The sequence below is a fragment of the Camelus bactrianus genome, chromosome 1 (genome assembly GCF_048773025.1).
Source record: "Camelus bactrianus isolate YW-2024 breed Bactrian camel chromosome 1, ASM4877302v1, whole genome shotgun sequence".
Classification (NCBI taxonomy): Eukaryota; Metazoa; Chordata; class Mammalia; order Artiodactyla; family Camelidae; genus Camelus; species Camelus bactrianus.
In genome coordinates, this window is record NC_133539.1 from 69,970,475 (window position 1) to 69,993,122 (window position 22,648).

Sequence of the window (22,648 nt, forward strand, 5' to 3'; positions counted from 1 at the left end):
ACTTAAAATCAGTAATTTAAGCTTCCATGGTAAGAAGTTAGAAAAAATAAGCAAACTAAATCCAAAATAAGCAGAAGAAAAAAAAAAAAAAAAAAAGCTAAAACAAATGAAACAAAAATTCGATAATAGAGAAAATAAATTAAACTAAAAGTTTAGTATTCGTATAGATTAATAAAATTCCCAAACCCTAGCTATACTGACCAAAAGAAAAAAGAGAGAATACATATTATTAATATAAAAAAGTGAATGAAGAAACATCACTACAGAGCACACAGACATTAAAAAGATTAATAAAATAATATTTTTAAGAATTTTATGCAAAGAAATTTGACTCTATAGATGACTAATTCTTTAAAAGACACTACTTTTTAAATGAATTTTTAATTAAAAATCTTTCCATGAGAAAAACTCTCCAGACCTTGTAAGTGTTAGTGTCACTAGTAAATTTCAAGATATCAAACATCTTGGGGAAGACGTCATACCAATTTTATACAAATGTTTTTTGGAAAATAGAGAAGGAAACACTTTTCAAATCCTATTATGAAAACATTACCCTGATATCAAAACCAGAAAAAAGGCATTAAAAGAAAAGAAAATTGCAGAGTAAATATTCCTCATGAATATAAGTGCAAGATGTATACTAGAATAATAACAAATTTAATCCAATAATATGTAAAAAGTATGTTGCAACACACCTAAATAAAGTTTTCAGAGACATGAAAGTTTGAATTAACATTCAAAAATCAATTGATGTTACTCACCACATTAACAGAGGAAAAAAGGAGAAAAGCTTAATGACCATCTCAGTAGATGCAGAAAAGCAATTTGACAAAATTCAGTACCCATTCATGATAAAAATTCTGAGCAAACTAGGAATAGAGAAAAAAATTCTTCGACCAGATAAAAGACCTCTAAAACCATACTTAACGGTAAAGGACTAAATGCTTTTCCCCTAATACCAAGATCAAAGCAAGGTTGGTTTTCCATTCACATCACTTCTATTCAACATTTTTTTGGTAGGTTCCAGCCAATGAAATGAGAGGGAAAAAAGAAATGAAAAAAAATATATATATATATATTAAGAAAGAAACAAAACTGTCTTTATGGACAGATTACATGATTGTACTAGTAAAAAATCTTAAGGAATCTTCAAAAACCTATCTTATTTAACATGTGAACTTAGCAAGTTTTAGGAAACAAGGGCAGTATGTGAAAATCAATTGTATTTCTATACAGTAGCAATGAAAAAACAGAAAATTAAATTTCAAAAATATCATTTACAATAGCATCCAAGCCTTAAAACATATTTATGAATAAGCTTTACAAAATATGTGCAAGACATTTACACTAATATCTACAAACCACTGCTTAGAGAAGTCAAAGAGGGCCTTAAATAAATGCAAAAATATGCCATGTTCATGGATTGGAAGAATAAAGGTTGCTAAGATGTCAATTCTCCGTCAGAAAGGGTTTTTTTTTTTAAATAGAAATTAAAAACTTGATCCTAAAATTGATATGGAAATACAAAGAACCTAGAATAGTCAATATAATCTTGATAAAGAAGAACAAAGTTGGACAGTCTGAAGGCTCTGAAAAGTGAATGACAGCAGATATCATTCCCGTTCCTTGGAGAAGGAAACCAGGACTCAAAAGTATTACGAATCTAGCAATAAGTTTCCTGGTTTTTCTCTCCCATATCTACCAGCCTGAACTCAAAGGGAGCCCAAATCCCAGATCGGTGCACCAGGTATAGACAAAGTGCTCCAAGAGAATCCTTCTCTTTCAGGTTCAAGGAATGGAATTAGAACCTCTACAGGTCAGAGAGAGTGAAGGAAACATCCTTTTTCTTTTCTTTCCCTTCTGTCAAAGCCCTCAGGCAAGCAAGGCAAGTCTGGAGTTGCAATCCTGTGGTGGTGGTAGTAAGGCAGTGGACACCTACAATCTGAGATAAGGGAATACCTCTCTCTCTTTAGAGGAACTATGGTCTGAAGAGAGACAGCATGCAGGAATTCCTGTTGCTTTTTCCTATATATATCATCCCATTCCTTAGCCCCAGAGGTAAACCCAGCCAAGGGAAGTGCATAGCAGAACAAGGAGAACAAAGCATCAACTTTATAGCCAGGGTACAGAAAGAGGGGTCTCTGAGAGCTGGAGAATATAGAGATTGTAGAGAGGAGAGAGTTCAACAAAAGTTCTGCATGAACTCCTTGGCTTACACCCAAGTTGTGGATCCATCAATCTGACCTTCAATAGAATAGCAATGCTACGAGAAGTGAATCATGAGGCTGACCACTGCTTAGGAACACGACTAGTCCCCGGGTGGTGCATATAAGGGATTGATCCAAATAGCACTGCAAAAACTTAAAAGATAAACTTACATTGAAACACAGAAGGTGGGTTGAAACTTGTAACCTGAGCTAAACAGGTTGACTGTCTGCTAAATAAAATAAAATAAAATAAAATAACATAACATAATATAAATTAAAATATAAAAATTCTCCATAGGATTTAAACAAAATACAGTTTCAAAACACAATATTCAAAATGTCTAGGATACAATCCAAGATTATTCAAAATAGGAAAACCAGAAAAATCTCAACAATTATCTGGGAAAAGACAACTAAGGGAAGCCAACTCTGAGATGATTTAGATATTATAGGGATCAAATGATTTTAAGCAACTATTATAACCATGCTCCAAGAAGTAAGATGAACATTACTAAAATAAATGGAAAAAGGGAAAGTTGCAGTAGAGAAATAGAGGCTATAAAATGAACCAAATGGAAATTTTAGAACTGAAAAATACAATAACCAAAAATTTTTTAAAAAATCATATAGTTAGTTGAGTTCAATCATAAAATGGAGATGACAGAGAAAGAGTCCATGAACTTGAAGATTGATCAATAAAAATTATGCAATCTGAACAACAGAGAAACAAAACATTGGGGATGTGTTTGTAAATGAATAGAGGCTCAGGGAACCTGTGGGACAATACAAAAACATCTAACATTTGTGTCACTGGAATCTCAGGAGAGGAGTGAGTGTGTTGCAAAAGTAAATTTGAGGAAACAATGGCTGAAAACTTCACAAATTTGGTGAAAAGCATAAATGTACAGATTCAAGAAACTCTATCAACCCCAAAGGGTAAAACTCAAAGACATACATGCTCAGATGTATTATAATCAAACTACTGAAAACCAAACACAAATTAAAAATCTTGAAAGCTCTTAGAGAAAAACAATGCATATCATATAGGAGAATAATGATCAGAATAACTTGAGGTTTCTCATTAGAAACCATGTAGATCAGAAGCCACTGGAACAAAGACTTTACTATGTGAAAGAAAAGAACTATCAACCTAAAATTCTATATCCAGTGAAAATACCTTCAGGAATAAAGGTGAAATTACTAGTGAAAGAAAAATAAGAAAATGTGTTGCCATCAGACCTTCTCTAAAAGAAATGCTAAAGTAAATTCTTCAAGTATAAAGGAGATGATTCTAGATGGAAATGTGAAATTTCAGGAATGGAGAAAAAATTATAGAAATGGCAAGTCTGGGTAATACAGTAGACTGTTTTCTCCCCTTAACTTTGTTAAATCATGTATGATAGTTGGAAGCAAAAATTGTAATATTGTTGAGTGTGGTTTTCATCATATGTAAATGTATTACCTATGACAACTACATTGTAAAGTGGGAAAGGTAGAGACTTACGTGGTGGTGAGGTTTCTCCATTCGGCTTGAAGTAGTTAATATTAATTCTAAAAATATTGTGAAAAGTTAAGTGTGTATATTGTAATCCCTAGAGCAACTACTAAAAAAGACCATATGAAGCGATGTGGCCAAAAATCATTTAAAAAAAATAATAATCCAAAAAGAAAAGGTAGGAAAGAGGAAACAGAGCAAAAGAGGCCACAAACAGAAAATTAGTAGTAAAATGGTAGACCTAAATTCAAATATATTAATAATTATACAATATGTAAATAGTCTAAGCACATTCATTAAAAGACAGAATTGTCAGATTGAATAAAATAACAAGACCCAACTAGCTATATGCTGTGTACAAGAAACTTAAAGTAAAATAATAATGAACAGGTAAAAAGTAAAATGATAGAAAAAGGTGTGCCAGGCAAACATAATCAAAAGAAAACTGGAGTAGCTTTACTAATAAAACAAAGTAGATTTCAAAGCAAGAAAACTTAACCAGGAATAAGGAGAGATTTTACGTAAGGATAAAAGGGTCAATTCATTAAGAAGACAAAATACTCTTAAAGGTGTATGGACTTAACAACAGAGCTTCAAAATGAAAGAAGCTGAAACTGACAGAATTGAAAGTTGTGGGCAAATCCACAATTATAGTTGGAGCCTTCAGTATTTCTCTCTCAGTAACCTAGAGAAGAAGTAGATAGAAAACCAGCAAGAATATACAACTTACAGACACCACCAACTATCATAAAAGAACTGAAATCATAACAAGATTTTTTTTACTATAATGGGATTAAATAAAAATGAATAATTATTATTATAAAATGCTAATAAAAAAATCAAAGAAAAACTAAATAGAGCAACATAGTATGTTCATGGACTGGAAAGCTAAATATATGTAGAATGTCTATTCTCTTTAAATGTTCTATTCCTTTTTTACAAACATAAACTCACCAACATCATGCACATTGAGTATTGAGGGCTCGTTTGTGCACTATGCTATCTATGGTCACTGCTCACTAACTGAGCACCTACTTTGGGTCTGTCCCTAGGTTTTGGGGGATAAATATAAGTGGCTTATTATCTTCTTATGGACACAAAATGTAAATGTACAAAATGCACAAGAAAATAATGCAAGACATGATTAAAAAGGACGTTAGTTAAGAATATCTCATGGGTAAGGTAGGGTTTATCCCAGGCCTTGGAGGAAGATTGGATTTACACAGAGCAAAAGCAGCTTTAAATTTTCATTGTTTTTCCATTATGGAACTCATACTGTAAACATTTTTCTTACCCTATCAAATACTTAATAAGATATATTAAGTAACTTGTTTTTCAATTTTTAAATCAGAGATACATAACTGCCAATCAGGTATTTTTTTAATATAGCAGGATGATTCCAATTAAGTTGATACTGTTACAGGCAAAAAACAAGATGATACAACTTTTTTAGTTGGTCATTGTAGCCTCATTTAAGGCAAAGTTATGGTTTCTAAAACATTGAACATAATTTCTAAAACATTTCCTATAATTGTACTTGTATATATTTGTTATGGCAAAAAAAAATACAAACTAATAAAGATCACTACATCTTATTACCCCTGTTTACAGATGAGGAAACTGAGATTCAAGGACATATCTAGGACTTAGAAAAGTAAATATCTGAACGGAGATCTACCTGATACCATAACGTTTGTTCTTTAAAATGAGCTAGAAATAAGCAGGGCTTTAGCAGGGAGAGGCTTACCTGAGGGAGAGCCTGTCTTGTGCATGATTAGTCATCTGTACAAACCACTATATCCAGGAGGGTGGGCAAACTGGAATTGCAGGTCCATCAAATACAAGAGACCTATAGGATGTAGAAGCAGGAATCTTAGCAATGAGGATTGATGCTTAGAGTAGGGGCTAGCAGCACCATGGTTATGGGAAGTTTACAGGGTTGGAACCAAACTTGAGACAGTAGTTAGAGGTGTGCAGAACAGGGTCAGACCTCTAGGCAGGTGCTAGTAAGAACAACGCACAGGTCAATGGCTCAGTCATGCCCAACGGACTCCAGCCCAAGGCTTTTGTCCCAATAGGAGCACACATAACTACACCAATGCCCAAGACACAATTTAAGATATGTCCCAGAAGATAAACTGGCACAAACTTTTTTGATAAGCAATCAATATCAAGACATTTAAAATGCTCACACCCTTTATGTGATCATTTCAGTCTTGGGAATTAATCCCCAGAACAAACTGATTTGCCTTTTCCAAGTCAGAGGTTTTCATTACAGAATCATTTATAATAGCAAAAGTTGGAAACAATGGAAATACTCAATAACAGAGAAATGAGTTAAGCAAATCCTAGCACATTCATGATGGGTGATTATGCAGCCATTCAAAAGGAATTTTTTTGAAGAATGTTGGAAATGTTTATAATATAATGTTAAGTGAAAAATGCAGGATATAAAGTCATAAATAGAGTATGCCCAAGGTTTCTGCAACCGACTGTAGTTTTACCAACATTTTACTGTCCTGACTACCTATAACCAACTTCCAAGAGGAAAAACATCTATCTAACATTCGTTACAGTGTTTTAGGAATTGAAACAAACAAACAAAATCAATTTACTTCCATCTGGATCTTTGCCCATGGAAGCCCAAATAAGTTTCCCTGAGAGAAAATGATACTCTCCACACTGATGTTTATCCTGAATAAAAGGGTCCCAGCCTGGGCACCTCACTCATGTGCTTCTTCTCAGATTTAGCTGAAGTCAACTTACCCCTAAGAGAACTTGATACCAAGGCAGCCACACAGGTGTAGAAAGAATATCAGGGAGCCCAGTATTGCATCTGGTCTGGAGGGTAGATATTGTTGCCTACAGTAGATGGGATAAACCTGGAGGTTTCAGCTTGGCAGCCTAAGTGGACCCTCTTTTTTAACAAGTTTGCTTCCACACCCTCCAGATATCAGTCAGCTAATATCATTAGTACTGCCATTCTCAGAGAGGATCTATGTATATTAAGAGTGATGGGAAGCAAAAGATATCCTATCTCAAGAATCCTCCTGCTCAGGAACTTTATAGCCATCCTTCTTCTACGGTGGCCTTTTAGGACAACCAAGGAAGTGCAGCCAACAGACATCTAGATGGAAGTGCACCTGCTAAAATCCAGAGCTGCTTGGTGCCTGCTCCTAAGGTGCCAAACGCAGTGGTAGCCTGTTCCACAGGAACAGCTGGTTATGGTCTTCTCAGGTAAGGTCACCCTTATGTTGGATTCTGCAATGGCACTACTCAAGTAGATGCTTTAGACCATCCAAACCCTGATTGTGGACATAGGGGCATCTGTTGTACATATTCAACACAACACCCTCTAAAAAACAATAATTACAGCACTTGCCAGAACCTGAAAGTTCACTCACTCTACCTACTCCAATCCCACACATCTTCCTAATACAAAATCATGATGGACTTCATCAGTTCCATCTTCCTCCCATTGCCATAGCCCAACTTAGTATAGGATAGTAGTTTCAATAGTATTTTCTGCCTAGAATGTTTTACTGATAAAGATTCCTTTAAAAATTTTTAAATTGGGATATAAAAGACTGCATACAGTAGTGTACATAATGTATCATCAGAGTGTACACTTCAATGAATTTGTGCCCATGTATACACTCATGTGACTCCTACTCAGATCAGTGTAGAACATTTACATAACTCCAGAAGGCTCCCCCATGCTTTCCAGTCAACCCAGAAGTTACCACTACTCTGACTCTCATCATCAGTTTTCTGTTTTTGTACTCTTGATCTGACTTCTTTCACTCAATTTATTGGTGAGATTCAGCTATATAGCTTCATGTACAGTACTTCATTCTTTTTCTTTGCTGTGTAGCATTCCATTTTATGTATACATTATAATCTATTTGCCCATTCACCTTTTGATGACAATGTGGGCTGTTACCAGTTTGAAGCTATCATGAATGAGAATGCTATGAACATTCTTGAAAATAAATATATCTTTTGGTGGATCTTTGCACTTATTTCACTTAAGTTTATAACAAGGAGTAGAATTATAAGATATTATAAGTAGATTATAAGATATTCATATTTTTAGCTTAATAGATCTTGCAAAGGGTTTCAAAAAGTAGTTGAATCAATGTAAATTCCCACTAGCAATGTATAAGAGTTCCCATTGTCTGTATTTTCACCAACATTTGGTATTATGATAGGTGTATGGTGGTAGACAATTATGGTTTTAATCTGTATTTCCCTAATGCTGACTGGCCATTTGGATATCTTCTTTTGAGAGTGTCTGTTTCATTCATTTTTAAGCAGTGCTGTATTAAGGTTTTCTGATTGATTTTTTGGAGTTCTTTGACTATTCAGACTATGAATCTATGCTAGATTGTGCTGTTGTCAACTTGTAAACTAGAAACTATGATCCTTAGAATCCTCTTCCTTGTATGTTTCCCGGTTAGAAATGACTCAAAGAGGAAACTGCACAGCATTTGCAAGATGGAGGTGAATCAACAGCCACTTACCACTGATGAGACATAGGAATTAGAGACAGTGAAGGACATATTCAGGGGTCCTGGAAGGTGCCTGTTTGTCCTCACTCTTCTTTGCTCCCTGAACAACTCATCTTTCCAAATGCTTCCCTGCTGACCAACAGTGGCCCTAGACCCACCAGTGGATACTTAGCTGCAGACCCACAGATGTAGTAGCAACAACAGCTATTCACAGAACTCTCCCCTCCATGGTCCCACTTCCATGGCTGGTCATGCTTGGCTTCTTGGATTTCCTGACAAGCTCCAGCTTGTCTACTTGAGCTACTGTTTCAGAAAGACCTATCAGTTTCTCTGATATTCCAACAAAGTGAGACTTCTCCCTACAAAGGAATTCTTGTTTTGCCTACAAAGAAGATAAATTTATCTCAGCATTAATATACAATAAAAATACAGCATTATATTTTCCCTAAAATTGCATATATTTCTTAAAGAAAAAATTTAAATTTAGAGAAGCAAAGGAAGAAAATAGAGAGTCATTCTTAATCCCACCACTCAGAGTCACCCATATTCTTCTGGTGGCTTTACTGCACATTTTTCCATGCATTTACATATACTGTGTATATTTTTTCTTTTTTGAAAAAATAAACATGGGATCTACATATTTTATAAACTCAAAGATATATTGAGAATTGATATTGCTAATTCTTTGTCCACATACATTCTCTTAGAATAAATTTTTTGACTTGGTATTCCAGAACCAAAAGATAAGTACATCATTAAGGCTTTTATTACATATAACTCATCTGACCTCCAAAAAAAGACTATCAATACACATGTCCATCAGTGTCTGCTTCCCTTCATCCTCACCAAGGACTTTTAAAATCTTTGCCAATTTGTTAAGGGATGAATGGTAAATTGCATTTTTTTCCTTACTAGTGCTGTTAAACATTTTTCATCTATACTTGTCAGCCATAGGACCAGCAAGTTTTGATGGGAAGAGAATGAGGCAATATCCCAGCTCTCAAAGGAGGACAGGTTTGAATGGAGGCCATGGCTACTTGACCTCAGGCATGCATTTGAACTCTCTGAGTCTCAGTTTACTTATCTGAAAAATAGGCATGATAATAACAGTTAAAACACATAAGAGCTGAGATTAAATGAGATCATGTATGTAAAGCATCTGGCCTAATGCCTGGCAGATGGTAAGTCCTCAAGAAATGGATTACCACATAGCCATATAGTGGTTGAGTCAGGATTCAAACTGAGAACTGTTACAGTTCAAAGTATGGAGTATGGGAAGTGGGGCAGCACTGAGCATGCAAGTAGACTAGGGGCTGAGTTGTTGGGAGCTATGAAGATAGGTAAGATGGAGATGAGGAACTAGAGTAACTAAGGAGCTCTGGGTCCTTTATGGGAAAAGGAAAACCTAAAATAGGCTACAGGCTATTGGCCAAGGTCAGAAGTTGGGCAAGATAAGATCTGTTGCCAAAGCCAGGAAAATGGAGTAATAGAGGCAGGCAGGACTGGAGGATAAGGACAATTTAACACTCAGAAATTCTACTCTTAGGTGTATAGCCAAAATAAATAAAAATACATGTCTTCATACAATCTTACACATTGAAGTTCATAACAGCATTATTCATAATAGCCCCCAAAATAAAAACAATCCAAATGTCAGTCAACTGAGGAATGAATAAATAAAATATGGCATATCCATATGATGGAATATTATTCAACAATAAGAAGGAATTAAAAACTGACACATGCTATAAAACACCTGGATAAGACTTGAAAACTATTCTAAGTGAAAGAAGTCAGACAAAAAGCACCACATATATGGTTCCAAATACCCCAAGCAGACAAATCCATAAAAACAGTAAGTAGATTAGTGGTTGCCTAGGAATGGAGGAGAATAGAAAAATTAAGAGTTATGGATAAAAGGTGTGGGGCTTCCTTCTGGGTTAACTGAAATATTACAAAATTGATTGCGATTGGCTAAGTCTCTTGTTGCAACCAACCAAAAGTCAACTCCAGATAGCTTAAGCAAGTGTATGGGGAGTTTTTACCCTATAGGGACATCTCACATAACCCAGGAACATTTAGAAATAAGCCACAGTATTGATCACTTATGGAGGTCTTATTCTGAATCTTAAGTTATTCTCAAAGAGGCTATTTTTAATCTTTTGAATTAGCTTTGGACCTTGGAAATGACCAAAGCCTCTCAGTGTCAGTCTGAAATAGGTGAATGAATGGTTGTAGGAGTTAACTTTCTGTTCAAAACAAGATGAAGGAATGACACTGGAATTGATTTCTAGAGAGGAATGAAAAAGAGAATCCACTCATCCATGATTCCTGGGAGTGAAAGTGTTGTCCTAACTTGGGCCTAGCCCACTTACAGTGGAACAGGAAAGACTGGGAAAGACAGGGCACACTTAATTGCCTAAAAGATTTTTTTCTTTCTTTTGGTTATATATATTCAAAGCAGTCCAGCACAATATTCCCCACTTTGTTAAAAGGCAAACTGATCTTTTCGTAACACCAGTTCTTCTCAAACTTTTCAAAAAATTGAAAGGGGGGAACACTTCCAAACTCATTATATGAGACCAGCATTACCCTGATACCAAAGCCAGAGAAAGACTCTACACAAAAAGAACTACAGGTCAGTATCCCTTATGAGCATTGATGCAAAAATCCTCAAAGTACTAGCAAACTGAATCCAGCAGCATCTTAAAAAAACTATACACAACCAAGAGGGATTCATTCTCAGAATGCAAGGATAGTTCAACATCTATTTATCAATGTACTATATCACATTAAGAGAATGGAGGGGAAAACCCACATGACCATCTCCATTGATGGAGAAAAAGCATTTGACAAAATTCAACAAAATGAACACTCAATGTTAAAAACACTCAATGACCCAGTCATGCATCTACATACATATACTTGTTTTCATATTTTTTTCCAAAAAATAAAAATAAAAAAATTAAGAGATCATAACCACCAAAACAAAACTCAATGAACTATGACTAGAAGGAAATTAATTCAACATATTAAAAGCCATATATGGAACACATAAAGCAAATGTCATACTCAGTGGTGAAAATCTGAAAACAAATTATTGTTGCTGTTTTACACCACTTAGTTTTGAGTGATTTGCTATGCAGTAATAGATAACCAAAATAGAGTGAATAAACTGCTGATTCACTTGAGGCTTATTACAGCATATGGCATGAGGTAGAAATTCAAGCTAACTCTTTCCCACAGTGACTCCAGTGTCTCAATACTTGTAAATTTCTTCAGATAGAAGATGATGTCTTATACTTTGTTTCATATTGAATAGAATTATTAATATGTAAACTAAAAATGTTTGTTGAATTGAATCTATATATTCACTTTAAAAATATGTCATCTTCACTATATTGATCCTTCTTAACCAAGATTTCTCTCTTCTTTATTCATGCCTACCATCACTTATCCCATTAGACCTTTGCTGTTTTTCTTTGAATAAATCACTTTGTTTCCCAGTCCAGTCGGTAAAAATTTTATTACTATTGTAAACAGAAAATGTTTACACAGCATTTCTAGTATATGAAAATAGACCAGAGAAATATAATAAATTTTTATCTTATACTGTGAAATTTTGCTTTAGTTTAAAATTAAATATCTCTGGTAACTTAGATTGACTTCCATAGTATCAAAAGATATCACTAAGAAAAATATTTTAAAAAGCAAGCTGTGGAATGGGAAAAATATTTGCAAATTATATATCTGCTCAATGACTTGTATCCAGTACATATAAAGAGCTCTTACAATTCAATATAAAAAGACACTCAATTTGAAAAATGGGCAAAAGACTTGAATAAACATTAAAAAAAAAACAAGTAGATGGCTAATAGACAGATGAAAATTTTTATGTTCAACATCAGTAGTCATTAGGGAAATGCAAATTAAAACCACAATGGGATATCACTTCACATCCACTAGTACTGCTATAGTTATGAAGACAGACAGTAACAAGTGTTAGTGAGGGAGTGGAAGAACTGGAACCCTCACACATTGCTGTGAGGAATGTAAAATGGTTACAGCCACTTTGGAAAACAGTCGAACAATTTCTTAAAAAGATAAATTTGCCATAAAACTCAGCCATTCCACTCCTATGAATCTACCCAATAGAAATGAAAACATATCCACACACACACAAAAGTATGCAAATGATCATAGCATTCTTTATAATAGCCAAAATCTGGAAACCACCTAAATGTTCATCACCTGATGAATGGATAAGCAAAATAACATATATCCATACAATCAAATACTATTTGGCAATAAAAAGGAATGTAATTCTAATATATGCTTCAATGTGGATGAACCTCAAAGACATTATGCTAAGCCAGACACAAACACGATGTATGATTCCATTTACATGAAATGTCCAGAAGAGGCAAATTTATAGAAACAGATGGAAAACTAGTGGTAGCCTGGGGCTGGAGGTGGGAGGAGAGATTAATTGCAAATTGGCATGGAAATATTCTAAAACTAGAGTGTGGTGATAGCTATGTAACTATAAATTTATTAAAAGTCATTGAATTATACCCTTACAATGGCTGAATTCTATGACTGAAAATTATACTTCAATAAAGCTATTTTTTTTAAAACCCAGATATCTAATTATGTTAGGGTTTTAATCAAGAAAGGATGCTGAATTGTAATCAGTGCTAGCTAGTGTGGCAGAAATCTTCATTTAGTCAGAGGATATGGCTTTTTAGAGAGGGAAGCAATTGTCCCCAGAGTAATGTACTCAGGAAATTCTAAGCCACCTTGTTAAAAAGGAATGTTCAACTATATATCTTATTGATGCCAACTGTTTCTCTGGAAGCAATTCTGGCTGTTAACTCTATTCACCCATTCAGCAAAAGTCATAGAATGCTTACTTATTTGCCAAGTATTGTTTGTCAAGCTGGAGAGGGATCATAAAAAATGAAAAGGCATGGCTTGGCCTTCAACCTGCCAGCAATTCAAAACTTGTGGCTCCATTAGGAGTTTGGCCCTTCTTCCTTTTCTTGCTACTATCCTCTCTCCTTGACTTCAAAGACAAGAGCCTCACTGTTTCCACTTCCTCATCTCTATAATTCATTATATTTTTCTTTGGTTTTTAAATTTTTTTTTAATTTGTCATTTTTTTTTATTTTAGCAAAATTTCAAGCACAGAAAAATATAATAAACATTCATGTGCCTGATTATCTCTTAATTTTTCAGATTTTTAGGTTTTAATCATAGGTCTTCAAACAAAATAAAATATTAAGATACAGTTGAATCAAGCCCCTTGTATTCACTCATTTCAAAGAGGTAACTGTTACCTGAAATTGGTATCCATCATTCCCACCCATATTTACATACTATTATTTTATATGTATATGTATTAATAAACAATGCATGCAATTTACAAACTTTATATAACTAACGTGATACTTTATACTTGTCCAACATTTTATGTTCCTCAACACATTTTCCAAGGTTGACACATTCTATTTTAACTTCCATTTAGTGTCCCGTTACATTAATAAAGCACAATTTATTTATCTGTCTTCCTATTGTTGGACATTTAGGTTGTACCCATTTTTTTTCTATTGCAAACAGTGTTGCAATAAACATTCTTGTACATGTTTCCGTATGCAAATACACAAGGTTTTCATGGGCTCTATACCTAGAAGGGGAATTGCGGGGCCATGGGTGTGTACTCTTTCTCAGCTTTGGTGGATGTTTCCAGATTTCTTGGAACAACTGTACAATTTATACTCTTACTAGCAGTACCTTAGAATTCTCATTTGTTCACATCTATGCCAACATACGGTTTTATCAGATTAAATTTTGTCTACATGAAAGATATAAAATGGCATCTCACTATGGCCTTCATTTCTCTCTTCCTGATTACCAGAGAAGTGAGCATTTTTTCCACAAGTTTGTTGGCACTTTAAATTTCCTCCTCTGTAAGTTATCTGTTATTCTTTGATAATTTTTCTATTGGATTGTTTGCTTTCTTACTCATATGTTGTGGCTCTTTAATCTTTGTCTATTATACGCATTTATCTTTTTTCAGTCTATCTTTTCCATTTTTTGGGATGATCTTTGTTAAATAGAATTTTTAAATCCTAAATGTTAAGAAATATAAAAACTTTCCCTTTGTGATTTGTGCTTTTATACCTTGCTAAGAAATCTTTCCTTAAATTATTTTTAAATTTATTAGGTGTACCAATAGTTTTATGTTTATTAGAAAAGGTCCTTAACAATTAGAAATGAATACTGGATTATTCACAAGTGAAATTAAATTCTATATGGGATTTCCTTTAAATTGGTTCATCAAAAAAAAAAAATGGTGGAGGAGTACAGATGAAACAATATTGGCAAAATGTATTACTAAAGCTGGGTAATAGGTACATGTAGGTTCATTATTCTATCCTCACTTTACTTTATTCTTGGTTTGTAATTTTCCATAACAGTAAATGTAGAAAGAAAGAGGGAGTGAAAAATTCCCTGCTAACTCCAGGGCATAAAGGTATTCTGAATCATTTGCTTTTTAACGTGCTGCAAACTGTCTCCTGTCCTCACTATTCCACTGAAACTGTTCTGAAAAAGGCACCAATGACATCAATGAGCAAAATGAACGAAATCTTTTTAGTATACATCTTATTTGAGTTCTTTGTGGAATTTTAGAATCTTGGTAGTTCCTTCTTTTTAATTGAAGTATAGTTGATTTACAATGTTGTTGGGGTACCTGTATCTCTTTGAATTAGAGTTTTCTCCAGGTATATGCCCAGGTGTAGGATTGCTGGATCATATGGTGACTCTATTTTTAGTTTTTTTTAAGGAATTTTCATACTGTTTTCTGTAGTGGCTCCACCAAACTAAATTACCACCAACAGTGTAGGAGGGTTCCCTTTTCTCCAAACCCTCTCAAAAGCATTTATTGTTTGTGGACTTTTTAATGATAGCCATTCTGACCAGTGTGAGGTGATACTTCATTGTAGTTTTGATTTGCATTTCTCTGATAATCAGTGATATTGAACATCTTTTCATGTACCTCTTGGCCATCTGTATGTCTTTATGGAGAAAAGTCTTCTGCCCATTTTTTATTGGTTTGTTTGTTTGTTTGTTTGTTATTGAGTTGTATGAACTGTTTGTATATTCTGGAAGTTAAGTTCTTGTTAGTCGCATCATTTGCAAATATTTCTCCCAGTCCATAGTTTGTCTTTCCATTTTGTTTATAGTTTCTTTTGCTGTGCAAAAGCTCATAAGATTAATTAGGTCCCATTTGTTTATTTTTGCTTTTATTTCTATTGCCTTGGTAAACTGACCTAGGAAAACATTGCTATGATTTATGTCAGAGAATGTTTTGTCTATGTTTTCTTCTAGGAGGTTTATGGTGTCCCATCTTATGTTTAAGTCTTTAAGCCATTCTGAGTTTATTTTGTGTATGGTGTGAGGGAGTATTCTAACTTCACTGCTTTACATACAGCTGTCCAGTTATCCCAACACCCGTTGTCAGAGAGACTGTCTTTTCTCCATTTTATATTCTTGCCTCCTTTGTCAAAGATTAATTGACTATTTCTGGGCTCTCTATTCTGATTCATTAATTCATATGTCTGTTTTGCTGCCAATACCACCCTGTTTTTGTTTTTGTATTTGGATGGGGGAGGTAACTAAGTATGTAAGTATGTATGTATGTATGTATGTATGTATTTATTTGATATGGAATTACTGGAGATCGAACCCAGGACCTTGTGCATGCTAAACATGCACTCCACAACTGAGCTATACCCTCCCCCCCCCTCTGTTTTAATTATTGTAGCTTTGTAGTATTGTCTGAAGTCTGGGAGGGTTATGCCTCTAGCTTCATTCTTTTTCTTCAGTATTGCTTTGGCAATTCTGGGTCTTTATTGATTTCATATAAATTTTAGGATTATTTGTTCTAGTTCTGTGAAAAATGTCCTGGGTAATTTGATAGAGATCACATTAAATCTGTAGATTGCTTTGGGTAGTATGGCCATTTAAAAATATTAATTGGAAATTCTTTTATTGTTTTAACTTTTTACTATAGAAAATTTAAAAACTATATAGATGGAGACACAATAGTATGATGAACTCTCAAGTGTTCATTACTATCTTTAACAATAATCAACTCATAGCCATGCTTGTCATCTACTCTTCCAGCTACTTGCTTCCTTCCCATATTATTTTAAAGAAAATCTCAAATATTTTATTTATAACTATTTAGTAAGCATTATTAAATTTTGAAGACATTAAATAATTTTAAAACAGTGCTACATTTTTTAAAGTAAAAAACACAATATCTAGAAATAGAAACAATAATTCCTTAATGCTATCATATATTCAGTGTTCAGTTTTCAGTCATCTCAAAGGTTATGTTATGTGCTGTATGTACAAGCTTTACAATTTGCTTGAATCATGATCAAAAAAGATCTCTATATTGTGACTTGGTGACATATCTCCTAATTCTCTTTTACACTAGGTTTCTCCTCTTTCCCTCTTTTTTTCCTTGAAATTTATTTAAGAAAAGGACATTTGTCCTGAAGAGTTTCCCACAATCTGAATATCGCTGATTGTATTCCCATGGGGCCATTTAACATGTTTCTCTACCCATCCTTGGATTTGTTTCCCTGTAAGTTGCTAAGCAGATGTAGAGGCCTGATCATGTTCAAGTCAATTTCTTTTCCTGGCAGACTGTGATCTCCCATGAGGAGGTACATGATATCTGGTTGTCTCCATTTGTGATGTTAGCAGCTTTTGAACATCAATAACTAGATCCATTAATTCATTAGGACTTCCAAATGGCGTTACTAAAGGCTAGCATGCCCTTTTCGTTCATTAGCTGGAATACTTTCATAAAGAAACACTTTTCTCTATTATTTGGTTACTCAGTGGTATAGTTCATAAAGGAAAAGCAGAGTAAATGATAATTCTCTTTATTTAGCAGTTCTCAAAATAATGGATTGTTCACTTGAATCTTCCCACAGTGACAAATTAATTTTTTGTATTTTTATGAACTGATGTTGACTAAACATATTGATGTGATACACAAATCACCCCATTTTTAGCCAGTGGGAGGCTCTTTAAGTTGGCATCTAAGCCCTTTTGACCAGACCTTAGTGGTCTTTGACAACTCTTGTTCTGTTCGATGTGGCAGGCTGCCCCAAACATGGAATTGGCCTTTTCTCCAAGGAATCCTAGCTACTTTTAGTAGGAATCAGTATTTTAAGATCACAATCTGAGTGCCAGTTGGCTCATTTTTACTCCTTGGTTATTGTTTTTAGGCCTCTGAAGTGGAAGCAACTAGAAAATTCTTTTTTCTAAGATAAATTCATCATGAGTTTATGATGATACTTCAAATTCAGATTCAGGGTTTATACTTAACTCCTGTCTTACATCTGTATTTTCTTTTCCGCATGCTAAGAATCCTGGTTCTCAGCAATACTGGAAATGATACTAGAATATCACATAGTTATTCAGTTTCTTCACCCCACAATACACATTCAACAGTCTCAGGATAACAATACCAACAGTACTACCAACAATATGATTGCCATAAACAGTTTACAAGTCTTTAAGCAGTTCTTTTTGTCCTAAGGGTATATCTCACTGGGCTAATTAAATCACTATGTTTTAAACTCACTCGAAATAGGTCCCCTTTGTGTGTCTTCGCCACTAACTTGATTTACAGTAAAGTTCATTTATTTTTCTTTCAATCTTTAAATGTTTTTAAATCTTAAATTATGTACAATATTTACCTAGTTGAAAAGTCAAATCTATAAACATTACCTTCTATTCCTTTCCTCTCCACTCTCTTCCTCCCTTCTTCTACAGATAACATTTCAAAACATGCTATGGCTTATCCTTCCATATTTTTTAAAAAATATAAGCAGGTCTTTTACATAAATAGTTTTTACTATGAGATCCATTTTATTTGCTCTCCCTTTATTTCTCTCTCAGTATTTTTTGGTATTCTGTAAAACCATGCCCACAACCTACCTTGGATCCCCTTATAAAGAAAGAGAACCTCACAAGGAGAAGAATCACATGAAATTCTAGGACCAATCAGGACTTCCTGACCAGAAGGGATGAACTGGGGGTCAGGGGAGAAAGTGGTCCCACTCAGTTCTCAGCACCTTGTGTGTGGCTGGTGAAAGTGGAAGGGTAGCTACAGAGACTCTTCTCACAAATGTTCCCTCTTCTACTGCCAGACAATTAACTGGAGGTCCCTCTAGCTGGCCTGCTTTTGTGTTTTGTTTTCCTTTGAAGATTTAGCTATTTGTAGAAACATAAAATGAGATTTGTGGTGAAATCTGAGAAATCATGTTTTTGGTTTCTTGGCAAGTGAGGGATAAGGGACACTGGCCGAGCTACTACTTGCCCTAACCCAACCTACTACTGCCCAGGAACTACTTTGGCCCCTATCCAGTTAGTGGCCCACTTGTCAAATGGCAGTCTTGGGTGACCTCTGCAGCTTCTGTGTTTGTGTGTGTTGGGGGGGTGGGGATAGGTCATGGCTCCCTACACCACTTACACTACTGTATTTTTGCTTCTTGCTGGAAGCTGGGATGTAAAGAAACCTAACCACATGATCTCAGTTCTTGGAGGACCTCAGGGACTATATTATAAATAGGACAGATACTCTAGATTGCCTGCAGGATTATGACCCTGGATTCCAGTAATTTACCCCATGTTACAAAATCACATCAACCTTCAGATTCTTACTGACCCTCTGGGCATGTCTAGTTCTGACTTGTCTCAATTCCTGCTCTGCCCAGCCCTTGAAGACACTACCTTCAGAACAAATGTGGCTGTGAAGGCCAGCAGGGTTTACTTTTGGGAGATTCAGAGGGCTGTGGGAAATAGAGACTCCATTCTTAAAGGGTGCACACAAAATCTCACATGCTCTGGAACCCAGGGCAGAAGCAGGCCCACCTGCTAATCTTGAAGAGTCTCCTAGAGAGGCAGGAGGCAACTGGAGCTCACTGTGGGGACAAAGACACTGGTGGCACCATTTTGGGGAGCTCCTTCTACCTCATGTTCACTGGTGCTGGCAAGCACCATTTTGGAATCCTCCCTCTAGCTTATTAGAGCTGGGACCCTTCCCTACCCACTAGCCTTTAGGCACCAGTATTGGGGCGCCTCAGGCCAAGCAACTAGCCAAGCAGAGACACAGTCCCATCTACCAGCAAGCCTGCTGCCTTAAGACTCCCTGAGCCCACAACCACTCCAAGACCCAGCTCTGTCTACCAGAGGGCCCAGGACCTGGCACTGAAGCCAGAGACCCTGGGGCTTGGCTCCACCAACCAGAGAGCCAGCACTAGCCCCAGGACCCAGCCTCACCCACCTGTGGGCAGACACCAGCCCCAGGATCCTCTGGACTCCTTCCCTGCCCACCAGCGGACAAATACCAGCTTCAAGACCACCAAAGCCCTGCAGCCTCCCATTCCAGGACCCAGTGCACCTACCAGCAGGCCAACACCAGCTCTGGGATCCTCAGGGTCCTGCAGCCAGAGACCCAAAAACCCAGCTCCACCCACCAGTGAGCTGGCACTAGCCCCCAAACTCCCTGGACCTCAGCCCCATCTACCAGGAGGCTGGTATCAGTCCCAGGACACCTTAGACCCTTCAGCCAGCTGACCTGGGATCCAGCCCCATTCACCAGCGGGCCAACACCAACTTTGGTACACCTGGACCCCACAGCTAGCTGTGACAGGAGCTGGCCCCACCCACCAGCAGGCTGACACTGGATCTGTGATCACCAGCCCCACAAACAGCTACTTCAGAACCTGAATTCACCCATCAGTGGGAAAGCACTAGTTCTGGGACCCCCCCAGCAGCCTTGTGACCAGCCCCACCAAACAGTGGCCAGCAGCCTATGTACAAGGCAGGGCCTAGCTACCAACCAGACCGGGAGAGGGCAGCAACACTTACCAGACTGCCCACAGTAGTCAGCCTGCCACAACAGAAGGAGCCACGTATTCCATATAGGGGGGACCCTAGAACATACAGCTCTAGTGACCAGAGGGAGTGAGCTGCTGGAATGCACAGGATGTCCCCTACAAAAGGCCACTTCTCCAAGGTCAGGAAACGTAACCAACCTACCAGAGACATAGAAATAAAAACAACAAATTAGGCAAAATGAGGCAACAGAGGAATATCTTCCAAATGAAGGAACAAGATAAAACCACAGAAGCAGAACTAAGTGAAGGTGAGAAAGGCAATCTACCTGATAAAGAGTTCAAGGTAATGAACATAGAGATGTTCAAAGAATTTGGGAGAAGACTGGATGAATAGAGTAAGAAGGTAGAATTTTTTTTATTGAAAAGTTAGAAAATATAAAGAACCAAACAGAGATGAGTAATTCAATAACTGAAATGAAAAATACACTAGAAAGAATAAAAGTAGATTAAACGATACAGAGGAATGGATCAGCAAGCTTGAAGACAGAGTAGTAGAAACCAGAGCTGCTGAACGGAAAAAAGAAACAAAATAATAAAAAGAAATGAGGACAGTTTAAGACACCTCTTGGACAACACCAAATGTACCAACAATTGAATTATAGGAGATCCAGGAAGAGGAGAGAGAAAGAAAGGGGCAGAGAACCTATTTGAAGATGTAATAGCTGAAAACTTCCCTAACCTGGGAAAGGAAACAGACATCCAAGTGCAAGAAGCATAGAGAGTCCCAAGCAGGATCAACTCAAAGAGGACCACATCAAGACACACTATAACTAAAATGGAAAAAATAAAGAGAGACTATTAAAAGCAACAAGGGAAAAGTAATGAGTTACATACAAGGGAATTCCCATAAGTCTATCAGCTGACTTTTCAGCAGAAACTCTACAGGCCAGAAGGGAGTGGCGAGATATATTTAAAGTGATGAAAGGGAAAAACTTACAATCAAAAATACTTTATCCAGCAAGGCTCTCATTCAGATTTGATGGAGAAATTAAAAGCTTCACAGATAAGCAAAAGCTAAAAGATTTCAGCACCACCAAACCAGCTTTACAACAAATTGTTAAAGGAAATTCTCTAGTCATCAAACCATAAGAGAACAAAAAGAAGAAAGGGAGAGAAAAAAAGACCTACAAAAGATTGCTTTGGCAGTTTGGGGTCTTTTATGGTCTCATATAAATTTTGGAATTGTTTGTTCTAGTTCTGTGAAAAACATCATGAGTATTTTGACAGGGGTTGCATTGGATCTGTAGATTGCTTTGGGTAGTACAGCCATTTTGATCATTTTGATTCTTCCAATCCAAGACCACAAGATATCTTTCCATTTCTTTGTATCACATTCAGTTTCCTTCATCAGTGTTTTACAGTTTTCAGAGTATAGGTAACCTCCTTGGTTAAGTTTATTTCTAGGTATTTTGTTGTTTTTGATGCAGTGGAAATGTTTATGCCAGTTATCACATTCTGATTTTTGAAGTGAAAAGAAAAAAAAAGTGAACAAAGGGCTGGAAATGGTAAAATATCCTTTTCTTATGGGTGAGGTGTATTCCATTACATATATACGCTGCATCTTCTTTTTCCATTCATCTGTTGATGTGCACGTAGGGTGCTTCCATATCTTGGCAATTATAAAGAATGTTGCTGTTAATAGTGGGCATATGTATCTTTTTTAATTAGTTCTTATTTTGTGGTTGGCTTTATTCCTTTGATAACTATGTAAGTTTAAAAAGCTAAAGCTCTAAACATTCTTGGAAACAATGAAGAGTACATATATGTAAAATTTTTAAATAGGCAGTATATTGTGTATATGTATTTACATGCAATAGATTGCATATGTGCAGTCAAACTGTAACAATTCTACCTCATAAAACTGAAAAAGGAAAAAAAAGGTATGGGGTGTGACAAGGTGGAGGCAGAAACATTTGGCTGTGAAGGACAAGAAAAAGATAGAGCAATAGTGAGTGGAGAATGTCTTTGACAAAGAATATGTTTAAGAGTGAGAGAGGTGAATGGTTTTATTAGAGTTGTAACCATCAGCATGCTGAAAGAAACAAAAGAGTGAGACTGTGGAGTCTTACTGTCCCTTTAAAAGGTTTTAAACCTTATGGGACAGGGCCAGGGCCTCCTTGTCTTCGTCAGCTACAGAGATGACATAAGTGACAAGAGTAGTGATGTCAAGAGGCTGCAACATCCAGGCTATCACAGCATGAACTAGGGAGAAGTGCACCAGACTGGAAGGGCTCACATCAGCACACTCAGCCTGGAGCCAGAGCAGAGGACAAGACCTCTTGCAGCGGGAAGGTTGGTGCCTCTAGCTTTAGAAAAATGGGGTTGAGGAATTTTTTTAAAACCATCAATTATCAATAACTCACCCTCTTCTGATTGTGTGCCTTTTGACTCTGATTCATAGTAAGAAATACATTTTAACACTGTGACCTAATACAAATATATATA